The following is an 8,162-nucleotide window of genomic DNA, read 5'->3' on the forward strand; positions in this document are numbered from 1 at the left end:
GAAGCTAAAGTGCCTCTTTATCAGAGTTCATCTGCTTTAGTATTAAGAGATGAAGAGAGAAGCTCTCAATATCCAGTTAGGTGTAGATAAGAAAAGACCCAAATTTGATAGCAACGTCAATGTCATTGTATTTTAACAGGGCTGAATTGAGAAGGCATTTTGGAAATTCAGATAAAACAAAAATTTTATAAAGCTGGAATAAAATAAGATTAAGAACTTAGACTTGAAGAAAACTGAAATGTGGAATAAAATAAGCTGAAGCTGTCCAATTACTAGAACTAAAATAAAAATAAATGAAGCTTAATAGAAATTTTAAAACTAAAAATTACTTAAATTTACAAAAGCACAATTACTAAAAATGAAACTGAAATAACATTTAAAATTACTGAAACTGGAAACTGATTTAAAATATAAATACTGTTTAAAATATGAATATATATATACTATAATAATAAAAACTATACTAAAATAACACTATACCACAATTTGAATTGAGGTGCTGTGTTTCGACAATAATAAGTAGTTTTGAGGGGGAAAAATCAAATTCAACGTCCGGAGGGGGTGTGGCTTATTCAATTCAAATTCCAATAATTTTTTTAAAGTAGCCAATTTTTTTATACTGTTTTGACCTACCATTATTATAAACATTTTCTCTTTATTTCTGCTTTACGCAGGCAATGCCATCCAGGCATTTGGTAACGGCACAGATGTTGGTGTGTGGCAACCCCAGCCCACCCATTGTGTCCACTCCACCTGACCCTTACACTCCACAGAGAGGACGGGACAGGACATCCAACACATTGGATGACCCAGCACTCACCAATGACCTGGACAGTAACTCAGACCATCTCTACAGCTTCTGTGGAAGTCTCCAGGTACTGAAAGCAAGAAATTAGAGAAATTAATCAGTCTTTTCATCTAACTTGTTGAAAAGTGCAGTAAAAAAGGCAGTGTAAGATGTCGCTAATCAGTTTTTTGGAATCGCCTTTTAAACCACCATATTGACTATCTTCTGTGAATGACGGCTGTCAGTCAGATACACATGTTGCCGTTGGCCCACACAGATGGTTAAAGACGCACAGCCTACATCAGCTTGTACAAACAGCCAGCAGCTTGTTTTGGATGCTTTAGACTTCGCTTGGCATACAATGACTTTCTTATTTCCGAGCCTCATAGTGAGATGAGGGTTTACTTTTGATTGATGGGTGTGGGCTGTTGCAGTGATAACACACACATAGGGCCTCTGGTAGAAATGAGACACATCAAACTGCCAGAGCTGTCATGTCAGAGCTAATTGGCTGGCACATTAACATGAGGAACACCCTTAAGCAGGATTCACCCAACCATTACAATCTCTCTGAGGGAAAGATATCTTCACCAATCATTTGCAAATCTAACTTCAAGACTGGCACACACACAGTCTCTTGAATGACTGGCATGCACACAGATATTGATCTTCAGATGAATATTGCAGGTTAAATATACTCTGTGGAGCATAAGCTGTCAATTAAAACATAATGCGTGACTGTTCCATTGTTGTAAAAAAATTATAAACTTATAATTAAAGTCTATGGGGCAAATGGCACAATTAAAATATAACCTTCACTTTAAAAACATCATAATTTCTTAGGTGTATATATATATATATATGCTATTTTCTTTCACTGAATTAAAAATATATTTTATTTTCATTAAATAAATTAAATGTACTATTTAAAAAAAAAGAAAAAAAATTGCTATCTTGGTTTAAAAAGCAAAATCTCTAAAAAGAAAACAATCAACATCAAAATCATAAGGAAACAATTTTGAGAGAAAAAACACTCAGGATTCATAAAAGAATACTGAAATGATAGGGAGGAAAAACACACCCAATGCACTCAAGTCTCCAGATGTGGGAAGTGTTTATTAGACCAGAAATATTAAAAAGCCAGTGTGCTTGAGCAGAAAAACTGCATTTATCTGGGCTTTTAATGTTTTTGGCCTAATAAATGCCTCATGCAATTGAAGACTTTAGTGCTTGAAGTTGGAAAAATGTAATAATAGTTAAGCATTGTTGAGTTTTTTTTTTTTACAGGGTTTTACAAACTTATAAAGATCCACCTTATTTGTTCTCCTTAGAAGGATGATTGAGACAGTTTTTCATCTTATCGAACAAAGAGTTCATGTACATGTAAAATTAGTTCATGTAAATATTTATGTAAAAATAATTGACAGCATGCTACAGATGCTGTTGATAAAGCTTGTATTTGATATGCTTTTCCCCCTTAAATCTGCAGCTCAAATACAGAATACCAGGATACACTCCTGCAGATATAGCCTAACAATTCATCATATTGGAGTAACAATATTATGATTTATTAGTCGAAAGAGTTTCTTTTGTCAGATAGACTTCCAGGACGGTTATTAATCATTTTATCCCACAATGCTTTTCGCAAGAATTAGCTCCATTCGCTCCCCATTGTGCGGCTCCCTTTATTATATTCCAGATTCTCTGAGGAATCACTTTATCGTTTCAACAAACCAAACTTGTGTGTGTGTGTGTGTGTGTGTGTGTGGGAAACTGGATAACAGAGCAGAGTCTTGTGTAAGTGGGTATTAAAATGTATTGGTGTGTCACATATTAATGCAGACACACTGGCCTCCTGCACACACTGAAACACACACACAGCACATTGATTTGAGCAGAAGTAGGACCTCAGAGAGAGCTCTTGGCCAAAGCTGCTGTGTACGTGTGGTGTTTGTGTGTGGGCTGTGGGGCTCATTATCATAACATTACATCTCACTCTGAAGACCTCTCTTTGAGGCCAATACTACAGTATATGACCTCTATTTTCCGTGGTAAATTACAGTGCTTTATTGGAGCTGTGCTTGACTTAGATTGCACTGGTTTTAAGGGTTGCTGGATGGAAATGCTTCAGTGTGAGAAATGGTTTATAAGAGCTTCTTCCTTCTTCTCTCTTTCTTTATAGGCTCAGAAACTGAAAAGTAATGTTACTCTGGATGTTCTGTGTGTGGTAAGAATCATATATTTCTACTCACCTAGCATTGTCTTGTCAATAAGGGGCTGTTCATACAAAATGCATTTCTGTACATTTTGTCTATACAATCATGCACTAAGTGGACGTTGTTGCTGCATCCCACTGTAAAATATTATGTGTTCAATAAGTCATAATAGCATAGCTCATCAATATAATTTAACAAATTTCAACTTAAAGTATACCGCATTCAAAACATTTTTCTTTTTTTTAAAGTAAGTTTAATATAATTTAAGATGAAATTACCTGTACAGCCAATTTGATTAAGGCAGCATCTGAACTTATGGTTTAAAGTAGGTGGAAAGGTTTTTTTTTTATTTTATTTACAGATATCAGTATGTTTCTAGGGCATATTAAGCTCTTTTAAAGGCAAAACATATCTTGTTTGAACAGCCCTTTTGATTCCATTCCATATTCTCAAAATAATAAATAAATGCGTAATTATGAAGTGTTTTCACAATTAGGACCTTATTTCTCATAATTATATCCAAATTATTTATCATATTTTATGTGACACAAGGTCATAGTTGTAAGAAGCACAGTCACAATAGCAAGACATTAAGTCATAATTATGAAACAATTTTGTCGAAGACAGATTTTATATCTTGTAATGTCTTACAACTGCGACCGTATGTAACATAACGTCACAACTGTAATATAGTCGCAATTTTGAGAATGAAGTCCAAACTTTCACTTTAATATCTTACAGTGACCTGAAGAGAGAATTCTGAAAGTCCCAAGTGTGAGATATAAAATCAAACTGAACATAATTACAAGAAAACGTAACAAACAGCTTTTTATTTTTTAACCCCGAAGTGGAAATGGGCTTTCATACTATTGACATAAATCTGTAAACAATACAAAGGGGGTTCAAAATGCACATATTGCCTAAACTGTGATATTTTAAGACTTTTTTAAAAATTTGTAAGGCCTACACATCTAAGAACAAAACAATCAGTAAATGTCAGAATGACTAACAATATGAAAACATGACCTTTGTTCCACAGGATCCACAGCTGAATGACCCCAGTAGCTTTAATGCAATACCTCAGAGCTCATCTAGTGCTGTCTGTCTGCTGGACTGGACTGTGCTGCTGCTGTCTCTGGTCTCAGTTCTTCTAACAGCCCCACAGACGTTATAGCCGCTCACCGATCACACCTGCTGCTGGACTGCTGCTGCCGCTTCTGTACCATACAAAAATGTTGTATTTTGAGTTTTTTGCCGCAAGTGGTTCTGTGCGCGCTGTGGTGTTTCAGTGTGATGAAACTATTCTTGGTCCACCTGCTTTACTTTCTTACTTATCGGAGATAACGGACAATCTCGGACACATGTGAATGTCAGTAAAAGGTCATGTAGGATTACTTGTGTTGCGAAAAACTTTCTGCAAACAGGTGTGGCCCGAACTCTTATATGTGGGTGGCACAATATGCCGCAGTTTTTTCTACCATCACAGCGAGACCTGGTCGAGAAAAAAAAAAAAAGAGATGCAAGAACCACTTCTGACCGTGAAAGATTGACACAGCTTCTGCATACTAGGGTGCTGCAGATGATCATTTATTTTCTCTGAGCTGATGCACCAGGAAAGCCTGCAAACTCCAGCTTGTGCTCAAACAGTGTCAAGCAGTGCACAGAATTTTTTTGAAGGCTTATCAGCAAAACCTGCTGCTCCAGTCCCTTATTAGGACCTACAGACTCCATTCAAGTGGCAGTGACTTTTCGCAGTGCTCCAGCTTAGATGATACAGTATGGGAAACGAACATGAGGATAGACACGACACTTTATCACGTCAAAACACAGGCAAGGTTTCTAGACTCCTTTAAATTTGTAAATGTCACATCTATTTTAGCTCTTATCCTCTCCGGTGAAACACACCATGAGGGCTCAGCCCCGATTTGCTTATTTTGGGAACTTTTGGGACATGCCATTCATCCTGGATATTTACTTGTAAATACCATCTTTGTTTACAATTAGCATATTATGCTTCTCAAAGTTGTTTTCGAATCTAGGAAACCTTTTCGGCTATTGTATCACCTCTGTTGTGTGAAATATGACTTAAGTTTTAGTGATGAAATTCATAAGTAACTATGAGGGTTGATACCACAGTCAAGTATATGTCAAATGTGCTTTATGTACATCCAAGTGAGAACAGTTTCTTATGCTCATCGGAAAGAAGTGCTCTCCAAGTATCATTTCTGCATTGTTGTTGTACTGGTTAGCTGTAAAAAGAAATATAAATATGTACTTATATAGAACGTGGCTGTTCTATATTTGCAAGAGCAAAGAGAAACTTACATTAAACAAACTAAAGAAGGCCTTTTTAACTTGTCTTATTTTTTTCATTTCACTTGTTTTACTTCAGATTCATAAGACAATATGTGTGTTTCAGGGGTTTTCAAGTATTACAGGGGTATTCTAACCAGAGGTTTGGGTTTCAGACCCAAAACTGAATGGCAGTATATATATTTATATGATACAAACAATTACAGTGTCAAAGTAAATATTTACGCTAATGTTTTTAATATTTTTAGAAAGAGGAAAAAAATGGATCATTATATTTGGAGGTGTATGGCATCAGAAAGTGTTATAACCCCTGAGCTCAAAAGTATTCGACACTGAAGTGCACTCCAGACATTTCTCTGGCAGCCTGTGCCATTTAGTGCTAAACCAGACAAGCTGCCAGTGTCAGTAAATGTGTAAAGACTATAATTGAAGTGCTCTTGGATTCTCATTACTAAAATAGGAGATAAACTGAATGTCTGCATCTCCTATGGATTAGCCCCATTCGATTCACTATGCCAGTATGTCCTTCATGGGCAAAATTAGATATACGCTTTACAGTTTACAACATTAAACTTGACAGACACATGAGCAGAAAGCCATAAAAAGCTCTTGTGGTTTAGTGAGGTCCTGTCAGTTTGACTGATGACTCAAAAGTCACTAACCAGCTTAGCAGTCTTTAAAAAAAAAGCATTTTTTCTTACAAAAAAAAGGAGCTGCAAATCAGTGTTAGCGGTAACAGCTGACAGTTTTCCAGTTTATGTTAACATTAGTTGATACATTAGCTATCAGTTCTACTTAAACAATGCTTTTACAGCATTTACGAATTCTAGTAATCTATAGTTCACCCAAATATGAAAATCTGCTGAACATTTACTCACCTTTAGGCCATCCAATAGATGAGTTTGTTTCTTCATCAGAAAAGATTTGGAGAATTGTAGCATTGCATCACTTGCTCACCAATCGATCCACTGCAGTGAATGGGTGCCGTCAGAATGAGTCCAAACAGCTGGCAAAAACATCACAAGCAATCCCCATGACCACTTGTCCATGAATTGGCATCTTATTAAGTGAAAAGCTGTTTTTTAATTAAGATAATTTTTTTTAGCTAAAAATAAGTCCTTTATCTATAATATTGCTTTCTCCAGTGAAAAAGTAATCTAGTCTGAATCGGGAGAGAAATATGCACAGATCAAAACACTGTTTATGAGCGAAAAAAGTTCTAAACAAACACATTGGTGGATGTGAGAGGATGATTGGCGTTTTTTCTACTTGAGAAAGTAGTATAATAAATTATGAACTCATATTGTGGCCAGAATCCAAAATGTATTTTTCTTACAAACACGTACAGCAGCTTGTCACTTTACAATTGATCGACTAGAGTCATAAGGGTTACGATTTATATTCAGTTTAACTTTGCATTTCATGAATAAACACAAATTGACAATCAACAGTAAAAAATCACAATTGGATTAATAAATTCTATAAAAAAAAAGTTTATTTCTATTTCATTATATCTTAAGCATTAACTAACAGGAATCCAGTGCTGTGTTTGAATCACTGGTTACCTGGCTGTCATCATACATGCTTTAGCTTAGACTGTTACCTCAGTTTGACTGTTCTTGGCCATTTTATCAGGCTGGATTAATTTTCACTCCTTGCATTCAGGATTAAGCTATAATGGGGACATGATCGCCAGTCGGATCACATCAGTCCACTCTCCCCAGGACAATAACACACAAGGACGCAACCCAGTTCATCTAGAACTCACTCGACATGCTGTACCAGGACGTGGTGTTTCTTGACACCAGCCACCGCTTCAGACATGATGATTGAACATGTGTCCAAAAGATTGGAAGAGGATTTATTAGCTGTGTCACACTGGAGAAAAAAAAAAAAAGAAGTGAATTTATGAGTTATGAGAAATTTGCACGGTGGGAAACAAGGAACGCTGAGAGGCGAGATTTAATAATCGCTCAAGCGGAGCATCAGTGGTTGTGAAGTCTGTTCGAAAGAAAAGGATCACAGCATGCCACTGTAATTGCGGAGCATCGCAGATTTGCATCAAGCACAATATGAGCTGTGAAGCAGGACTGAAAAGCAAATCACATGGTATCAAATAAATGAACAGTTTTATGAGCTGGGTGTCTGGTCTGTTTCAGATAAATTTGGAATAAGAAAGCCAGACTGATTAAAAAAGACCACAGAATACGTCCTTTGTACACAACAAGCACAGCCACACGCGAACCTCAATGAAAGACTAAAATAATTGTGTTCCTCAAATAAAAGAGTGGCACAGAAGATACAGAACAATGTAATCAGTGTGTACTGTCTGCTCTCAGAGAGGAACTCGTGTCTAATTACCTCACCCTTGACCTTGGGGCCTGGCGACGTTGCTCTTTTTGTTTTCCTTTTTTTTTGGTGAACAATTTCTAAATTCTTTTACCATTTCCACAAAAATGACACTTGTAAACTTACTTATCTTATTTGTGGTAAATGTCAGGGTTTCAGGGGCTGTTTGTTATTGATTTCCCTTAAAGCTGCAGAAGGGCACAGGTAGTAGTGGGTTAGTGATTTGATTCATTGATAACGGCCAGAAGATGTGAGACTTCCTAAAGATTTCTGCATTACTAGAAACTACTAGAACAACTAGAAAGCAAGAGTTTGAGGAGAGTGTTCACTAAAACTTATTCAGTAAATCCAACTTAACCAGATGTTAAATGTGCTGAATAATGTTGCACTATATTTAATTTGTATGCACAATAAATCAATATCACAGTTTTTTTTTTTTTTTTTTTTTTTATTAGCCCATTATTGGATGTTTAATTGTGCTTGCTCATTTTTACATT

The 8,162-nt window shown here is 36.1% G+C and overlaps 1 long non-coding RNA gene across 1 annotated transcript; it reads left to right on the top strand.

Moving 5' to 3' along the window:
- The first annotated feature begins 734 nt into the window (after positions 1–734).
- LOC113072611 (uncharacterized) lies at positions 735–4,087 on the top strand. The gene is made up of 3 exons (XR_003280319.1): positions 735–875; positions 2,970–3,014; positions 4,043–4,087. It is a non-coding gene; the product is annotated as an uncharacterized LOC113072611 (long non-coding RNA).
- Positions 4,088–8,162: the final 4,075 nt, after the last annotated feature.

Source organism: Carassius auratus, unplaced genomic scaffold (genome assembly GCF_003368295.1).
Source record: "Carassius auratus strain Wakin unplaced genomic scaffold, ASM336829v1 scaf_tig00009658, whole genome shotgun sequence".
Classification (NCBI taxonomy): Eukaryota; Metazoa; Chordata; class Actinopteri; order Cypriniformes; family Cyprinidae; genus Carassius; species Carassius auratus.